The sequence below is a fragment of the Labrus mixtus genome, chromosome 10, assembly GCF_963584025.1.
Source record: "Labrus mixtus chromosome 10, fLabMix1.1, whole genome shotgun sequence".
Lineage (NCBI taxonomy): Eukaryota > Metazoa > Chordata > Actinopteri > Labriformes > Labridae > Labrus > Labrus mixtus.
Genome location: NC_083621.1, coordinates 25,156,464 through 25,175,233, shown reverse-complemented (window position 1 = coordinate 25,175,233; position 18,770 = coordinate 25,156,464). Strand labels below are relative to the sequence as shown.

General features: G+C 40.5%; 1 long non-coding RNA gene and 7 other non-coding genes across 9 annotated transcripts; all 8 read left to right on the top strand.

Annotated features, from left to right (window-relative positions):
* Positions 1–569: 569 nt before the first annotated feature.
* Positions 570–1,102, top strand: LOC132981536 (uncharacterized). Of its 2 annotated transcripts, none has more exons than XR_009674598.1 (2): positions 570–735; positions 775–1,102. It is a non-coding gene; the product is annotated as an uncharacterized LOC132981536 (long non-coding RNA). The 2 variants fall into 2 exon arrangements; XR_009674597.1 differs by having other exon boundaries at positions 769–1,102.
* Positions 1,103–5,268: 4,166 nt separating this feature from the next.
* Positions 5,269–5,340, top strand: trnat-ugu (transfer RNA threonine (anticodon UGU)). The gene has a single exon. It is a non-coding gene; the product is annotated as a tRNA-Thr (tRNA).
* Positions 5,341–10,323: 4,983 nt separating this feature from the next.
* Positions 10,324–10,395, top strand: trnat-cgu (transfer RNA threonine (anticodon CGU)). The gene has a single exon. It is a non-coding gene; the product is annotated as a tRNA-Thr (tRNA).
* A 405-nt stretch (positions 10,396–10,800) lies between these two features.
* On the top strand, positions 10,801–10,872 carry trnat-cgu (transfer RNA threonine (anticodon CGU)). The gene has a single exon. It is a non-coding gene; the product is annotated as a tRNA-Thr (tRNA).
* Positions 10,873–11,630: 758 nt separating this feature from the next.
* trnat-cgu (transfer RNA threonine (anticodon CGU)) lies at positions 11,631–11,702 on the top strand. The gene has a single exon. It is a non-coding gene; the product is annotated as a tRNA-Thr (tRNA).
* Positions 11,703–13,994: 2,292 nt separating this feature from the next.
* trnat-cgu (transfer RNA threonine (anticodon CGU)) lies at positions 13,995–14,066 on the top strand. Its single transcript has one exon. It is a non-coding gene; the product is annotated as a tRNA-Thr (tRNA).
* A 554-nt stretch (positions 14,067–14,620) lies between these two features.
* trnat-ugu (transfer RNA threonine (anticodon UGU)) lies at positions 14,621–14,692 on the top strand. Its single transcript has one exon. It is a non-coding gene; the product is annotated as a tRNA-Thr (tRNA).
* Positions 14,693–17,153: 2,461 nt separating this feature from the next.
* On the top strand, positions 17,154–17,225 carry trnat-cgu (transfer RNA threonine (anticodon CGU)). The gene has a single exon. It is a non-coding gene; the product is annotated as a tRNA-Thr (tRNA).
* The last annotated feature ends 1,545 nt before the right edge of the window (positions 17,226–18,770 follow it).

Sequence of the window (18,770 nt, the reverse complement as noted above, 5' to 3'; positions counted from 1 at the left end):
ATCGGAGAACTTCTGCAGATGGCAGCTCCCAGAGTTGTAACAGAAGTCTGAGGTGTACAGGGTGAAGAGAAAAGGGGAGAGAACTGTCCCCTGCGGGGCCCCTGTACTGCAAACCACCATGTCAGACTCACAGTCCTGAAGCCTCACGTACTGTGGTCTGTTGGTGAGGTAGTCCGTTGTCCATGCAGCCAGGTGACAGTCCACTCCCGCCCTCTCTAGCTTCCCCCTGAGCAGTGCAGGCTGGATGGTGTTAAAGGCACTGGAGATGTCAAAGAACATGACCCTCACAGTGCTGCCGGTGTTCTCCAGGGGAGTGCAGGATCTCTGCAGCAGGTAGATGACGACGTCATCCACCCCGATGTTCGGCTGGTAGGCGAACTGCAGAGGATCCAGATTTGGGGGCGGAGGTTGTTGAGGATGATCCTCTCCATGGTCTTCATCAGGTGAGAGGTGAGGGCCACAGGTCTGAAGTGGTTAGGCTCCCTGGGGTGAGATGTCTTTGGGACTGGTACCATGCAGGAAGTCTTCCACAGAGTCGGTACCCTCTCCAGTCTCAGGCTCAGGTTGAAGATGTGCAGAAGGACCTCACAGAGCTGGTCTGCACAATCCTTCAGGAGTCTGGAGCTGATGCCGTCGGGACCTGTGGTCTTCCTCGCCTTGATCTTCCTCAGCTGGCTTCTCACCTGATCAGCTGTTATGGAGAGGCCGTCGGAGGAGGAGGAAGAAGAGGAGGGGGTTGTTGGGGGGTCGTCTGAGGAGGAGGAGGAGGAGGAGAGGGCTGTTGAGGGGGGTGGCAGGGTACTCAGGGTACTCAGATGGAGTGTCTGAGAAGCAGGCTGGTCTGCGCTCTGGTGGGTGGGGGTGGGGTTGGGAGCAGAATCAAATCTGTTGAAGAACAGATTCAGTTAATTTGCCCACTCCCTGTCTCCTGCTTCAGGGCCCCTCCCACGCCTTCTGCTGTGACCTGAGATGTTATTCAGGCCCCTCCAGACTTCTCTTGCATTTTTATGTTGTAAATGCTCCTCCATCTTTGTAGCTGGCTTTCCCCTCCTTGATTTTTTTCTTGAGCTCCTTCTGCACCCTCCTCAGCTCCTCTCTATCTCCAGATCTAAAAACACTCCTCTTTTCATTGAGCAGGGTTTTCAGCTCAGGGGTCACCCAGGGTTTGTTGTTGGAGAAACACTGTATTTTTTTGGTGGGTACAGTGTTCTCAACACAGAAGTTTATGTAATCTGTGATGCAGTGAGTTAAACCGTCGATGTCCTCCCCATGTGGGCTGCACAGCACCTCCCAGTCAGTGGGAGGTGAACTGAACTGATGACACACAAGCTTTCTACAAGAAAGGCCAGAGCAGACTTCATCTGCTGAGGAGGCTCAGGTCCTTTGGAGTGCAGGGAGCACTCCTGAGGACCTTTTATGACTCTGTGGTGGCATCAGCCATCCTGTACGGAGTGATCTGCTGGAGCAGCAACATCACGGCTGCAGACAGGAACAGACTTAACAAACTGGTGAAGAAGGCCAGCTGTGTCCTGGGCTGCCACTGTTGCTGTATGTGCTGCTTTGATAAAAATGTCATGTTAATTATATTTGTATACATCAATGGTAAACATATTCTCTTCCTCAGGTCGGTTTCGCCCAGTCGTGTTGACCACCGTCGACTTGGAGTTCGTTTTCATCAGGGGCAGAGGCGGGAGTAGAAGAAATAATCACTCCCACTCCCCGCCAGCCTCGACGTCATCTTTTGGTCCTGATGTGATGAAGAGCCCCCTGGTGGCAGAATTGACATACTGTGCATTTACAGTAACACGTAGCCTACTGTACGCATTAGGAAAGACGTTTATACTTTATATATACTTATATATAATGATTACCTGCATTTGTTCACGATTTAAAATCATAGAATGTTAACTGGTAGGACTGAAATAAAGGGCGTCATGATTTCTTGCAAAATTGTTGCATAGCCACATCTCATAACCTTCAGCATGAAGAAACAGAAATCTTAAACTTCTTAAAATGCATTTTCAGTCCATAGTTTTTGTTTCACTCTACAGTTTTTCTGATCCCTCTGTGATAAATTGTAAGTGTCCAGGTCAAAGCACGAGTGAAAAACAAAAATCCTTGATGTAGAGAGGGAGGTTGGATGTTTTTGGGGAGCCTCCGGTGAGATGTTTATGGCAGCTTGTCATCTGCAAATGACTTCCAATGTTTTTCTTCCATCACAGCTGCTTTCAAGGAGCCGCCAAAAAGGACCTTCAGAAAAGTTCTTTTGTCTCCGGCGATTTCCTCTGATGCTGCATTGTTTGAAGTGAGTACAAACAAAGGGAAAGTGGGTCTGTTGACTGGCAGCCCTGTTTATTCTTCCAGACCTTTGAGGAGCATTTCCACCCACAGACAATTTGTAACAATGCAACGTGTGTGACACATCATAGCTATTGTCTTTCAAATAAGTCACCTTCCGAAGATTTCACACATTTTTCTGTGGACTCTTAGTATCCACCAAACTATTATTTACATGGTTTTTATCCTGAACTTATTCATCCAGAACTTCTGGGACATACATTTATAGTTTAAATAAAGTATGCTGATTGAAGAATATACCAGTTTCAATGTTGTGATTTTTCAAGTGATTTTTGCCTGAACTCTAATTGTTTCACTTCTTGACTTGCTGAAGTGAAGTATATTCCAGAGCTTTATATACACCTACCCCTGTGTTAAAAGAGCACACTTCTGCCTGCGGGGTACAACTGCTTGAAATTGGTAGAGTCGGTAGACACTCAGGTTACCCAAATATATGTTCAAAAATATTGTAAAAGCAGATTTTTCATAATATATCCCCTTTAAAATGTAATCACATGCCCTTTTATGGGCATTAAAGGGGCGTTCACCTATGCTTATTACAGACCATATGCACAAGTTTGCAGCTTACAAGGACATGGCATTCATCAATTTAGGAGCACAGACGTGAACAGGTTCATGATTTTTCTTAGCTAGAGTATAAATGTTCGTTGCAGTTTGTAAACAAAACATTCAAACTGGGACCCTCCTCCTGGGCCCAGTTCCACCAGAAGTGTAGTAATGTATCAGGTTATCAGAGGCGGGGAAAACCAACCATTGATGTCACATCAATGTGAGTGACAGATACCGTGCTCATGTCAAAACAGAAGGTTGAGATTTGGTTGGAGAAGAGTGTAAATAAAATCCACCATGGGGAGATAAATCATAATGAAATGCATGATCATGTATGTGTGTATTGTGGAGTTCTTGACTCTGCAGACGTCAGTGCTCACTGTTTAATCACTTTTAGGTTTTTCATTTGATTATTCATTAAATATCCTTGCAACAAACAAACTGACCTGATGACACTGTCGTCAAACAGAGCCATGCTGCAGGCACTGCTTCAGTTAAGGTTTTTGAATGATGACAAAAAAAGGTGAATCTCATCCTGGATCCATGGATGTGCATGATTCTCTCTCTCTCACACACACACACACACACACACACACACACACACACACACACACAGAACTGTAAACACAAACACACACACAGAACTGTAAACACAAACACACACACACAGATGCGGTAATGATGCAACATTTTCACATATAAAAAGCTGCAGCCTGTTTTCAATGTTTATGAGAAATAAGTAGAAAAGAGCATTCATACAGCGTCCCTGAGTGTTTTGAACATCACTGAGGATGTTCTTTCTATTTTATGTTAGAGGTTTGTGTGTGTATGTGTGTGTTTGAGGAAGAAAGAAAGCAGAATCAACAAACAGATGAAACTGAAAAAAGGAAAGAATCTCCTCATTTTGAACTGAATGTGTGTATTCATACACAGGTCTGCCGTGTTGCCACTTTATCTTTCTGTCAATGTTTCTTTTCCGATTTTGAAATGTATGGATGTATCATTGTTGTTCCTCTGGCGAAACATGTTTTCCTTCACTTGATGTCTCGGCTGTCATCCACTTACACATTCATTTTTCAACACCAATCCTCTGCCTGCTTTGTGCATGGAAGGCTACATTTTTTTGGATTGAATTCCTCAGGTACATCCCAGAGGTAGAACCTGTGTAATTAAATTCACAGCACGGACATAAACTAGAGTCAAACCTTTTTCATTTCAAACGGGCACTAAAGAGGTGAGTCTCTCTCAGTCTCCAAGGGGCTTTATGTGGGACTATATGAGAAAATGTGAAAAGCATTGGTGTTTGGAGATAGGGGATGAACATATGTTACTGCATTAGGTCTGTTCATTTAGCTGAGAAGCTCTTTCACACATGAAGCACTATAAAGGAGAATGACCTTGTGAGAGGAGCATTTGCACCGAGTTGAAAAAGACCATGTGGCAGCAGCAGGAGGATTTATTTTTCGTTTGCATAGATTTTAAACTAACATGAATCATGACATGTCTGCCATATTGACTTTAGAGTGACACACAAGCGCTGTCAATTGATTAAATGTTCCGATTGCGTTTAATCTCATTAGCATTTTAATGTGCTTTTTAGAATAACAAGAAAACAGAAGAGTCAGCCCACTCAATGTCCTTTTAACGTTTTCTCATCTGGCTAGAACAGAAGCTTACCGATCAACAACTCCTTTTTTTCCCAGCTAGCATAGATGTACACTAACTTTTCAAGTGACAGTTTTTTAAGTCAGATCGCCCCATTATAATGTATAAACTACGTCTCCACATGCTGGGAATGACTCGATCGTGAGGTGTGACTCAAGAGTTCCTAACTTTGGGGCTGTAGTTTTAGGTCGATGTCTGCTGCACGGTAATATGAGCACAAGTCCCTCTTTCTCTGCTTTGAGTCTACATTATGGTTTGTTATCATCTTTAATGTTTTTAATGGACAATAAAGTCTCTGTGTTAATATGCATGTGTAGCAGGGAAGTCATATGATCAATTTGTGTTAAAAGAAAAAAAGAATGTGTTAAGGTGTCTAGATTAATCACATGCATCTACATGTAAACACCGAGATCCCACCGAAGTGAAGTACAAAGGAAACAGAACAGAGTATAAAACAGCTCCAGCAGTGTTATTATCCTCATCATCATGCTCCCTTACTCACTCTAACAGCACCCTCAGACAGTGACCTGTTCACATGACTCAAGAGGACTTCAGGGCTGTCAGAGAAAAATCCATTTAAAGGCTGCTCCTATTGATCGGAACGTTTGCATTACCACATGACGCACATGATGCAATACTCAAAAATTAAATACTGTTTTTTTTCTCTTTACACAAAGTGAACAAATCACCTTCAATGGCGTGGTGGCCAAATGGTAAGGCGTTGGTCTTGTAAACCAAAGATCATGGGTTCAATTCCCATCCATGCCTCATTGTTCATTATGGAGATTCACTCCCCAGGCTACAGCTCAGATGAGTGTGTATGTGTTTGAGCCTAAAGCCAAAGTGCCGAACTCTCATTGACTTTGATGGTGTCAGGTCTGCAGTGTGTGATTGTATGAGTGTGTGAGTACTCCAGGGCTTCAGATGGTATGACAAATCAGTCATGGGACACACTATCATGACACCACACACTACCTATAAATAAAACATGCATTCAACAATAAGAAAAAAGCCCACCCTCACTATTTCTTTATTTTAGATTTGAATGGAAAAAACAAAAATAACTATTTAAATCTGCTATAAATGAACACAAAAGCAATGAACTAGGCAACAACCAGTCACTTTTACTTATTTGAGTTTTCCCATTTTGAGCTTTTAGGTATTTGCTTGCTTTAATTTAATTAAACTTCTATTTAAAACTTAATTTAATACTCCTTCATTGTACAAACTTTGGTTACATTTAGCGCTGGGGCTGGATGATCATGTCCTACACTTCATTAAGATTACAATGAATTCCCGCTCATACGAGGACACGCTGCCAATTTCCAGTCTGTCAGAGTGCGTTCCGTCTCAGCATGCCAGCAGCACCACCACGCTCTGCTCTGTTTGAAAAACGTGCAGAGTCTTTTTTCGACTCAGCCCGCTGCAAGCATGTGTCAAGATGAACAATATAGATCCACCCAGAGAGAAAAACAGAGCATCAGGTCAATTTTAAAATAAAACACAATATAGAGTCTCATGATCATATTTTCATCACTTTATCAACATTACGTCATAACAGGAACCAAATGAACAACAAATCATCCTCAGAAAGACAAAGCAACATGTTGCTTGCATGTTTGTCTCATTTTTCATTTGTCATATTATACACAAATATATGAAATAGAGAACTATTTACATGAACATGTAAAAACAACTCCTTTAAGATGGTGATGGTGCAGGTGATCTAATAATACAGCTACGGGCCTGCCAAGTGGAAACCAAGAGGTGGTTGAAGGCTCTCCTTTTAAAGTAGACCTATTATTCTGATCACCGTTTTAAATCTCACATATAGTGTAACAATGTTGGATGTCCATACTGAACATGGGCAAAGTTTCATATCATGAGGTAAGCGTATATGTTGGTGTAATCCCAGGATAAGACTGCAGAAGGTGCTAAACCGCTTGTTCTGCAAAACATGCTGTAGTTCTCCCGATATGAAACCAAGAATTTCACAAGACCGCTTCAAGCCTTGCAAGTTGTTGAAAACATCTTAGGCTCGCTTCTCCCAGCACTGGAAAGCAGCCCTCCCATGGCAGCCCTGCAGCGTTCTGCCCCCCTGGAAAGCCTCCCACAGAGAGCTGGCCAATCAGAAGAAAGTGGGCACATAGGGAGGAGGGGCCTTAAAGAGACAGAAGCTGAAACAAACCGTTTCAGGCGGAGGCTGAAATTATTTTTTTTTGTAGCTGCAAATCATGCAAAGCTTCTCTATTTACAGACTGACAACATGACAGGTGAACATGCGGAGAATATGGGATCTCTAAACTGTGACCATGGTCTATGAATCCTAAGATAATCATCTATATTTGATGCATAAACAAACCAAGCTGCAGCCATTTTTACTTCCAGAACAAACCAGGTTAGATATCAGAAAGAACAAAGTTTGGGCAAAATCATTTCAACAATATTGTCTTCAGGTTTTATGCTGAACAATAACAGCTCCCATCTGGTATAAAGAGAAAGAGTTTTCCAGCTGGAGGCCCTGAAGACTGCCGGGTAAATAGTTTATGACCCAGCCACGTACTGCAGTCGTGCTTAACTGAAATGAAAAGACTTTCATGTTTCAAAATTATACTTCACATTCAAATAGAAGTGTGAAAGACAAGGGCAGTATGTGTCCACGTACCTCATTCTATACATTTGAGCTTCTTGCCTCCAGACTGCACATGTTCATTTGTGATGGCTTCTAAAAGAGGATGAGGGTATTTTCAGAGGGTTCAAGCTGCTCTAATCACAGCCTATGTGTGGATACGTTCTCTTTTTTCCCCTCTCCAGTGAGTTGACTTCATGTGCAGAACTTAATTTCCTTCCCACACCTCCGCCTCCCATCACCCCTCTCCTCCGACAACCTCCGTTAACAAACTAATGCATACAATTTGCATTTTGTTTACTGCTGCGGCAATATTGTAACACTGACAGCGAAGAATTTAGAGACAGAGATTAAAGAACGAGCAGGCTGCGGAGAGAAACACACACCTCGACCGCTCATCCTGAAGTGTTTTCTTTTGTCTTCGTTGTTGAAAAGAGATGTAGAAGGCAGAGAGAGAGAGAGAGAGAGAGAGAGAAAAAGAAAAGGGAAGGGGGAGGAAATTGACTAGAAAAGTATAGCTACCTTTGGTTTATGGGCCTCGCTTTTGTTTATTGCACTTAACATCCCAGTGTGGTGAGTGGCGGCTGATGTTAAGTACTGCTGTTTGAATTCTTTTTTGGATAGATAAAAAAAAAGGAGGAACAAAAGACAGGGTATGAGAGGGATATTGAGCAAGAAATAATCTATTTTGTCCCGACAGTTTTCAAAGCTTTGTTTGGTTTAATAAATGTGTCACTTCTCGTTCTAAAAACCAGAAGGCCTGACGTTGTTTGATGACTGTTACAAAATGTTTTTCACTCAAAAAGTTGGAGGTTTAAATTATGACTCTCTAACAAAGCTGCACCAAGTATTGGTGAGCATATTGTAGCGGGTTTGACAAGGTTTTAATTTGGGGTGCCAGTCAGAGAAATGGAGCATTTTTCTCTGTGTTGTAAGACTTATGCAGACAACAAACAAAGGAGTGGATGGATTTATTTCACATTTTGTGGGTCGGTAGACACTCAGGTAACCCAAATATTTGTTCAAAAAAACTGTGAAAGTGTTTTTCCATAATATGTCCCCTTTAAGAGGAAGTACTAATTTCTCTGTTCACTCATATTTTCCATCCAAACAACACTGGTAGTAGTTTGTCAGTTGAACGTATTAGATGCACTGCAGTGATGATGCTGCATACAGAGATGATGGCATAAAAAGAGCATCAGACTGCATGGTTTAAAATGTACAAACATCCATCGACAACACAGAGTGTCATCCTGGTCATCAATAATGCAAAGACATGGTTCTTTCTGGACAGCACAATGACAACAGGCTGTTGAAAGCTGCATTGTGTCACTCTGAATTGTTTACTCATGAGTAAGTACAGGAAGAGCTTCTACTGTTCAGACAGTAAACACAACGAGTCAAGACTTCAAGTGCTTTAGTGCGGAAATCATTACAAAAAGGACTGGACTGTTTTGTTGTCTTTTCCAGACCTGTCATGTTTTGAAGTGACAGTATGATGTCAATTATCAGTCAATTAGATTTCAGGAGATATAAACTTTTTAATTGATTGATTTTTTTTTTAGAAACCTGGTAAAACAAAAACATCATAAAAGTACCCGAACTTAACTAACTGCATGAACTGTTTGTAGCACACAGTGAGTTGCTCTCATACATCGGCACAGAAGGAAAAGATGTTTGATTGGTTGATGGTCTGGGGTGATGGATCAGTCACTCAGGGGGAAATAATCTATCAGCTCTGAAAAAATAGTGCAGAATTTAGCAGGTAAATTGACAGATAATTCCTTTAGGAGACATAAACAGCAGCGATAAAATCAATTTTATGGGACTCTAAAGGCTTTAAGGAAAACTTTAGAAGAAAATTAAAATACAACCAGTGTGTAAATTTAGACCCCAAAGTAAGTCGATGTAACATCCACCCTGGTTAGTAATTTGTGTGACATGCCAACAGACACACACACACACACACACACACACACACACACACACACACACACACACACACACACACACACACACACACACACACACGCACTGTTCTGTTTTTCTCTACAATTTTCATTTCACTCGAATTACATGAAAGCAAAATGGACTCTTCAAATACTCCCTCAAGGCTAATAATAGTGATCGCCACTCACAAGTGTGTGTATCTGTGTGTGTTTTGCTGCTGATGTGTTTCTTTAATCTCTTTTGCGACACTTGGATGGCCGGTATGTGTTAATCTACGTGAATGTGTGCTGCCATGCTTCTCATGCTGTACGTGTCGGTGAGTGGGTGTGTGTGTGTGTGTTGTCTGTCATAATCATAACCTGCAGGATGATGTTAGAGTAAGCTCTGAGCTATAACACCTGGAGGGAGAATCTGAGCAGCCTTAGAGTCATTTATGTCTCAAGTTTGCATATATATATTTCTCATTATGTTCATATATTTTTTTTCTCCAAAGAATATGGAATCATAAATCTGCTGTTTTGTATTACGTCATGCTCCGGTCTCCCTTCAGCTTTCATATCCAATAAAGGCAAAAATGGTCATATAATATATATATATATATATATATATATATATATATATATATATATATATATATATATAAATTGAAGATTGCATAATTTGAAGAAGAAGATTGCCCATCCACACCTTTAAATTCAGTTAGCAGAAGTTGTGATGTTAACCATGTTCATCTTGACACATCATCAATCACCTCATGACCTCTAGGGATACCTGTTGATGTTAGAGACTTTCTTCTCTCTTCACTTACTGCTAATTTATAACAGCAGGACTGGAAACCTTAACTTGAAATTTGAAGTTGAGAGATGATTTTGACTAGAATATTGCCTACATTATCGTTCAGTTAGTTGTTCATTGAGGTTAACCAACACTTAATTGTCTACAAATCAGAGCTGATAGATTGTCATTTAGATCAACTGCTTTCTTTGTAGAATCCAAGCTCCTTCAAATGTAACAGACAAGAAGTACTTGGACTGCAAACATAAGCACCAAGAAAAAACACATGAAGCCACTCCTTTGCATTATGTACTGATCTACAGATCATTTTGTTGATTCAAAGGTTAGCGCCACAGTGAAATATTTTATCTTATCTCTTTTTATCTTTTATGTGCAAGGGCGTGGTGGCCAAGTGGTAAGGCGTTGGTCTCGTAAACCAAAGATCATGGGTTCAACCCCCATCCATGCCTTTGGTCTATAAAAAAACAACACCATCTTATGAAAAAAAGGCTTCACTGTTGCACAGCTTGGAATCAATAAGACACAAAGGTTTGTTCCACAGGGGAAGAAACTGAATTGAGAAGTCTTTTCATGTTCCCATGTCTGACAATAGATTTGATATAATGAAGTTTTATTGATAGCCCTAACTTCTCAGTGTAATGATGTCCACAATGGGGACTATAGCATTGAGTGACACTTAACAATGAATAAACTAACATTCTTTGTAATCACCTTAAAGCCTCTATGTTTAGGCTTTCAACTTTTCTGAACGCACATTATGGAGGCGGTGTTGAAAATAAATATTGGTAGAAGACAACCTGATCTGACATCGAAGGATAAAAGTTGATGAAACTCCTTTGTTGCTTATCAGCCAGGGCGTGGTGGCCAAGTGGTAAGGCGTTGGTCTCGTAAACCAAAGATCATGGGTTCGATCCCAGTCCATGCCTTTAAATTCAGTAAGCAGAAATTCTCATGTCATCTTGACACTGATCATCAATCACCTCATGACCCTAACCTATAGAAGAAAATGTTCAGGTGTTTCCAGATGATGTTTGAGACTGTGTAGTCAGTTCACTGATTGTTCATTGGTAACAGCAAGACACAGAACCTGAACTTAAAAAAATGTGAGGTTGACTAGATTATTGCTTTATTGATTATTATTTGTACAGATAATTGTTTATTGAGGTTAACCAACACTGAATTGTCTTCCAATGAGGGCTGATAGGTTGTCATTTAAGTAATTTACTTTCAGCATACGATCAAAGCTCCTTCAAATGTGATTGAGCAGAAGTACTTAGGCTGCAAACAGAAGCACCATCTCTTCCAAGAACAAAAAAATGGACCTGGCCCTTTGCAATACACATTCATCTGCAGATAAACTTGAGTGGTTAAAGAGTTAGTTACACAGGGAAAGAAACTTACTTGGGACATATGGAGGTTCCCAATTATGGCACTACCTTTAATATGACGGAGTGATATATGGACCAAATCTTGTGTTTAAGTTGTGTCCTCTTGACACATGACATTTAACATTAAATAAACTACCGTTCTTTATCACCTTAAAGCCTCTATAGTTAGGGTTTCAACTTTGGAGGCACTGATGAAAATAAATATTGGTAGAACAAAAATCTGATCTAACATTGAACTGTTTGTTTGTTCACTCAGAAAAAAAAGATATTGAAACTGCTTTCTTTGATCTCAAAAGGGCATGGTGGCCAAGTGGTAAGGCGTTGGTCTCGTAAACCAAAGATCATGGGTTCAACCCCCATCCGTGCCTTTATAGATGAACCATGATGGGTATTTGAATAACAATGTAGAAAAGGATGTCCTCATTGTTTAGCTTGGAATTAGACACAAATACATGCTCATGTTTTAGTAGCAAAGTCTGGCTCAAATAACAGAAAGAAACAGACAACTGACTTCATGATAACGGTTTTTCATTGGAATCCCCATTTATGCACTTTACCCAGATTTTTCTCAAAGGCTAGGTCTTGTGCAGTTGGACTATTTTCTCATGAATAGTTCCTTGAAAAAGCTCTTGTGACTCAGTGAATGTGCATGAAAGAACTTATGATTTGTGAGTGGTAGTTAATTTCCATTTCAGGAAAGGTCACAGCGTGCAGTCTCTGTGAAGCCATCTATAGCTCTTTCTGCTTTTGCCATGTCGAGTATGCATTCCTGCTAGCTCCCACCGGTATGTATGGTTGTCAAGCTCACAGCAATGCTAATAATTGTGAGGGTTGCAGCTGCACAGGCCTCTGATGGTGCATGACCATGTCAAACTTTAGCTTCAGATTCAGGATGAATTATCATAAAATACCTCTTCTTTCCTTTGGTACTGGTATGCTCCTTGTACCAGCATTTAGGAAGTGTATCTTCAACACTGAATTTTATAATATATGACATCAATGTGTCAGTTTTTCCATCATATGATGAAGATAAATTCCTTCAGAAAAAGGAAGGGATCTAGAGAGCAGAGGGGAATGTAAACAATGTTGTAGAGGAAGGGGGCAGCATGGCTTGAAGAGTCTCTACATGGATTAACACCCCAGGGTGCATCACAACTCTGGCAGACTCAGCAAAACATGGTTTATGTAGGAGGTTGTACACACATGTGCATGTCTTTCTGGCTGAGGGGGACATGTGTCCAATAAGCCTCTTTTCCACCCTTCACATTGATTTAAACTCCTGCGCCAATTTTTCCACACACTTCACACACTCTCTCTCTCTCTCGCTCTCCGCAGTGTGTTGCTATGCCCGGGGAAATCTCATTTTTTCTGGGGTATTAAAGGAATCCAGTGTGTCTCAGCAGAAACGAGGTGATGCTCGGACATGTTCACTTATTAGATAATTAACCCCAGCTGAGACCCCGACAGTGAGGGAGGCACGAGGTCACTGCAGCCTGATAACAGTTACCTAATCCACCGAGGTTAAGGGAACATAAGAGTGTGTGTGTGTGTGTGTGTGTTTATCAGAGACAGAGAGATGGACAGTAAGTGTAGGTAACAAAGAGCTGTGTTCGTCTGGTTTCTGCTGGTGTGTGTGTGTGTGTAAACAAAGGTCATCCAGGGTAACATAGAGTCAGTGAGAGTGTGTGTGTGCTTAATAACGCTATACAGGGAAGCCACATTAATAAAACAAAAACACTTTTGTTGTGCTTTGATGTGTCTGAGTGTGAATACACATACAATCAAATAAAGAGCTTCATAATGAGTCGAAATGCTTTTATTCAAAATGTTAAACATAACATCTGAACATCTGGGCCAAGAAAACACTGCATATTATTCAGTTTACATTTCGTTTTGCTGACAAAATGCAGGTTGTCTTTGTGCGACTGTTATTGTGCCAAATCTTTAGGAAAATAAGTGTGACACCCTGACTGCTATGTTTTCACAGCCTGTCTGTTTGTATTGATTGTCAAACAGCTGTAGTTGTCAGAGAATGTTTTTAAAAGTTTGATTCTTTAAATGTCCAATGTCTTAACTAAGAGAGGCAGATACAGCCTATTTCTTCAAGTCATAAAACAGTCATTTGCATGATGCAGAAGCAATAAGGTCCCTGTTATTAGATACATTATTTTTGTAACTTTTCACCTAAAAGGGTTAAGAAGAAGAAGACATACTGTATTAATCCCACGTGGGGAAAGATTTTACACTCTGTTATTGAACATACATACACAAAGGCTGAAATACATACACATGCATGCAAATGAAAGGACCATTATTTAAGATAAGACCAGAGAAGATAGGCGGTTTAAATTTGAAAAAACAAAAGTTACGCATGTAACAACATTTCTATGGATTCTGGATGACTGCCAGAGCTTCCCAGTCACTCAAAATCAGGAGTGGCGAGAAGATTAACAAAGGAATGATCCAGTTGTAATCGTGCTCCTATTACACTTAATAAAAAAGTAGAATTATTATTTAGAGTCATGTATGTTTTAAAAAAATATTTATATAGATATTCACATATTTGTAATTTTCTCCAATGCTGTAAAGATATTTTAGTCTAGCCTTGTTAAGGGAATCTTTTAGCTCCTTATCAGTCGTTTTACATGTACTAATGTCAAGGCGTGGTGGCCAAGTGGTAAGGCGTTGGTCTCGTAAACCAAAGATCATGGGTTCAATCCCCATCCATGCCTTTCAAATCATTAAGCAGAAACTGTCTTTACCCTCTTGTTCATCTGATCATCAATCACCTAACAACCCTACCCTCTAGGGAAACCATCATTCCCATGCCTGCCGGGGTCTGAAAAAAACAAATGATCCTCATTCTCAAGCATGCGTTCAGTACATATAAATGCACAGCTGAAGAATTAGCTTTTCTGTTTTGATGCACGTCCGTTTGCTTTCAGTGGTCACACAGTGAGGAGACAGCCTCTGAGGCTAAACAATGAAGTGCCAAAAACTGCAGTTCATAACACATAACTGTAACCGTATAGTGCTCATGTAAATTAGCATAACTATAATCTAAGAATAAAAAATCTATACAGCATGGTTCAAAAGAATGTAAACTCTCCATACTTAATCTCTCTTCCATGACACCATGACACCTTTAGGCATGAAGTAATGTAAATATATGCCGTGGTTTTGCTGGTTACATTATTTGTTTATGCAATAATTTGTATCAACATATCAAAATAATATTTATTCAAAATATATGTAGAAAACGAGGGATTAAACATAGAACAACAATGGCGTGGTGGCCAAGCGGTAAGGCGTTGGTCTTGTAAACCAAAGATCATGTGTTCAATTCCCATCCATGCCTTTCATAGCTTAAGTCAACTCAATGAAGGATTGTTTATAATAACATTAAGGGTCCATTTCTCACAACCCAAGCCTTAAAGTAAAAAAAACATTCTGAACCTGAGATTTTTTTTTTTAGGGGGGGAGAGAAGCTACGACGATGTAAGAGTTAATTGATCTCTGGCCGCATCCTCTATGTGTGTATGTCCAACTTTGAGAAGTAAGTACATTTTAGCTGGACATGTTAACATGTACAATCATTTTATTTCTGTATGTCAACTAGCTAATGAGGGACACACTAAAAGCCGGCTCTCCATTGGGTTCTTGTGTTTTTGGTGAATATAGTTTAAAGAAAGGAGTAAATAATTTGTTAAATGGTAAACTCATGCAGCTGGCGTCTCTTTATTCCATGACGGTATTATTCCATATGTGTACAGTATGTTAAGCACACAGAGGCCGAACTGATGAACTGATGAACTGATGAACTGATGACCGGCACTCAGGAATGTAAACCGCTTTAAGAGGCCTTTCATCCTCCTTACGTTGGGGAACCTTTACATGTATGTGAACTCCAATATACCCAGAAGACCTCATTCAATCTGACACAATAACACGTGTATTTCCAAGAGGCAATAAAATGACATTCACTGACCCCACTTTCCATTTCTGCATGAGCACAATGAGCACACTGGAGCTATACAACACACTTCTGCAATCACAGTTAATGTTTTGTTTCATTTTTATTCAATGGACGAAGGGAGTAGAAATATAACGTTTTTCACAACCAACTATTCGTCCAAATACTCCTCAAGTGTGTGTGGTGTCACTACCATTATTTTACTTCTACCAACCGAGTCGGAGCCTCCCTAATGTGGAATCATAAATATCAAACATGTTTGATATTTACAAAAGGAGTAAAATAAGACTATCATGGCTCATGATCAAATCCGCTATGGAGAAAATGGGATGGGATTTTTACTTCTGGAACCACACTGTTGAGCTTTATTGGTAGGAGGACTTGAGGGCAATACATGGGGTTTTGGGCTGTAGTGGTCCTGTTGTTATCAAAGTTTGACCCACAGTGAGACACACCTACCTGCATACACACCTACCACAGATGTATAGCAGATTAAATGTATAGCAGATAAACAGGCAGGTAACAGAGTCAATCAGCAGGGGAAAAGTGTAAATTATAGATATTTAGCTACAAATGTTAAAGTGCTTAAAGATCTGTTCTACCTACTCCTACACACAAACCATCAGACGCCTCTTTGAAAACTGTCAGGGACAGCATGTTTCAAAAATCACCATCATGTACCAGAACAGGACTTTTTAATTGACTGCCACATTTCCACAAAGCCTTGCAAAATGAAAATGTTTGGAGTCCCAGTAATGATATAAAATGTATATTAAATCCTGGAGGTGTAGCACAGTGTCACAGGAATAGCTGTAATTGTGGTTTATGTGTCCCGAGTCACACAGCTTAAGTGCAGTATGTGTGGGCCGAGGGAGCGGTGAAATTATAATGAGTGATACGAGCTGGGAATATACTAAAAACCCCATCATGTAAGGCGTCATTTTAATAAGAGTGCTCATTCTGGGCTTTCTCCTTTATGAATTTCTTCTTTTGCTCCTCTCCCTTCTCTCTTCCTCCATCGGTTGTTTCCCTTTAAAAGCACAAGATTCTTTTACAAGCTGATGATGCTTTTGATCACATTCTGAGAGGACAGATTTGTACTGACAGAAATCAACGCTCTAATAGTTTCTTTTAAAGTGTTTTTAAAGCCAGCAAAAGCTGACACGGTTTGTGTTTCGAGAAAAGTTACTCTGACATTTTAAGGCATTTAACTTCCAAAGCCTTCACCACCAACAGAAGATTGCAGAGCAGGTTTTTATCTGCCTAATAGCCATTGAGAATAGTAATCATTCTGAATGGCTATTAGGCCCAATAACGAGCACCTTAAACGGCGAGAGCCATTATGCCTGATCGTAGTATTTCTACTGCAGGTTCTTGTTTTTTTTGTTTTGCCCCTGGAAGTCTGAGATTGTTTGTGTCGGTGTCTGGCAGGATTCGAGGAATAACTCCCACAGAGATTTGTTTTTTGCCTTCACCTCTGACGCCGTAGCCACACAGCTTTCCCCATCTGCCACCTCTGTGCCACCAGCCACAGCCAGCTCTCAGCGTCTCTGCCATTTTCCACCAGCCTCTCACTGCCTACCTTTCCCTACCAGCCCTCATTTTTAACCCTGTCTGCTGGTCTTGCTATCGGGTCCTGTTATGAACAAAAATCTGTCCTCTACATGGTAACATTGCAATCAAAAGCTATTTCTTTCTTTTGGATATTATTTTTATTTTACATACTTTGATGACAAAATATAAACCAAACTAAAATCAAAACACATCGGAAGCGACGAAGATGTATAGATTCAAAATGTCATTTATATATATATAAAAAATGAGGGATTAAACATTTCACACCTGTGGCGTGGTGGCCAAGTGGTAAGGCGTTGGTCTCGTAAACCAAAGATCATGGGTTCAATCCCCATCCATGCCTGACACTGTCTGATTTGGGATTGATTCATTCACAGGATTATGTCTGACTCCATGACAGTAGGTGGTGATGCACTCCCTGTCAGATAGTTAATATTTTATTGAACCTTCTTCATTTTAAAATGTTGGTTTACAATTTTTCCAAGTGGAAAACCGTAACCAGTTCATGCCAACAGTTTCTGAAGCACAGTGGAGGTTGAGCGTCTTCTGAGGCTCCAAAGCTCTCCCTATCTTGTTGTTTTGTCCAGTTAGCACCAAACGCTGCCACAGTAACATGAAATATAGCCTTTTTATATCATCCAACTATCTGTTTTCCATACCTCTTTTCCTGTTCGGGGTTGCAGGGGACTGGAGCCAATCCCTGCTGTCATTGGACTGGTTGCCAACCAACCACAGGGCTGACATATAGAGACAGACAACCAGTGACATGCTCAGGGAGAACATGCAAACTCCTGTCTGAAGGGGATTTGAACCAGGAACCTTCTCGCTGGTGAGGTGATAGTGTTGACCACTTCACCACTGTGCAGGCCCCTTTTCATATCATACTTTTTATATTGACATATAAATGTTGAATGTAAAGACAGTAATGTTTTTATTTTCAGCCAGCCTGGGTGCTGCCTTCATCCTCCTGTCAGTCAGATCAGAAGCTCATGGCAGGTCTCTTTCAGTTATAAATATATTTTCAGCCCTTTTCATGCAGAAAAACTAATTCTCCGCTGATTGCTTTTCCTTTTTAAAAATGCATTATTTCCCTGTGTGACACTGAAAGGTTTATTTGTCCTCACATAGTTGCCTGATGACTCATATTATTTATGTTGTAAGAAAGTGGGCAACTAATGGAGTCGTGCAATTTGTGCTCTAAATGGCAGGAAGAGGAGGTTTATTGAATCAGACAAGATGTGTTTGAAGGGTTGTCACCCACAACCCACAGCAGAGATATATTTTGTCATGTCCACTCGAGGAATGAGACGGGATTGTTTTCATGTTTTCACTATACCACTCAGAGTTGTATTAAAGAGAGGTTTGGAGCTGTCTGTGGTGCTGAAACGACTCTAATAGTCAAACAAGGCTATGAGGATTTAAAGTTATTTAAGGTTCAAATTTGAGGACAAATGACCCCACAAACGCCAGCGTGCATTTGATAACTGTTTTTCCTCCCTATTTGAGACGGACCTACTGCACAGAAATAATGAGACACGATTATGAACACAACGGCCTGCAGCAGTCGAGAATAGGCACACAGAATAAAACGCCAGTGTGTGTGTGTGTGGTTGTGTGTGTGTGTGTGTGTGTGTGTGTGTGTGTGTGTGTGTGTGTGTGTGTGTGTGTGGCTGTATAAGGTTAATATGGGTTTACATGTGCAGCCGTTGTTTGTGTGTTGACACTCTGAGACTCTGAGTCTGTAAAACATGAATCATTTGTGCGTTGTGTCCTAATTACAGCCCCTGCTTTAAAATAGTGTAAACATATTCATACCATATAATCTATGTATCCATATGTGAAAAGTCTATTTTCAAATATAAATCTCAATATAACTTTTGTAATTATG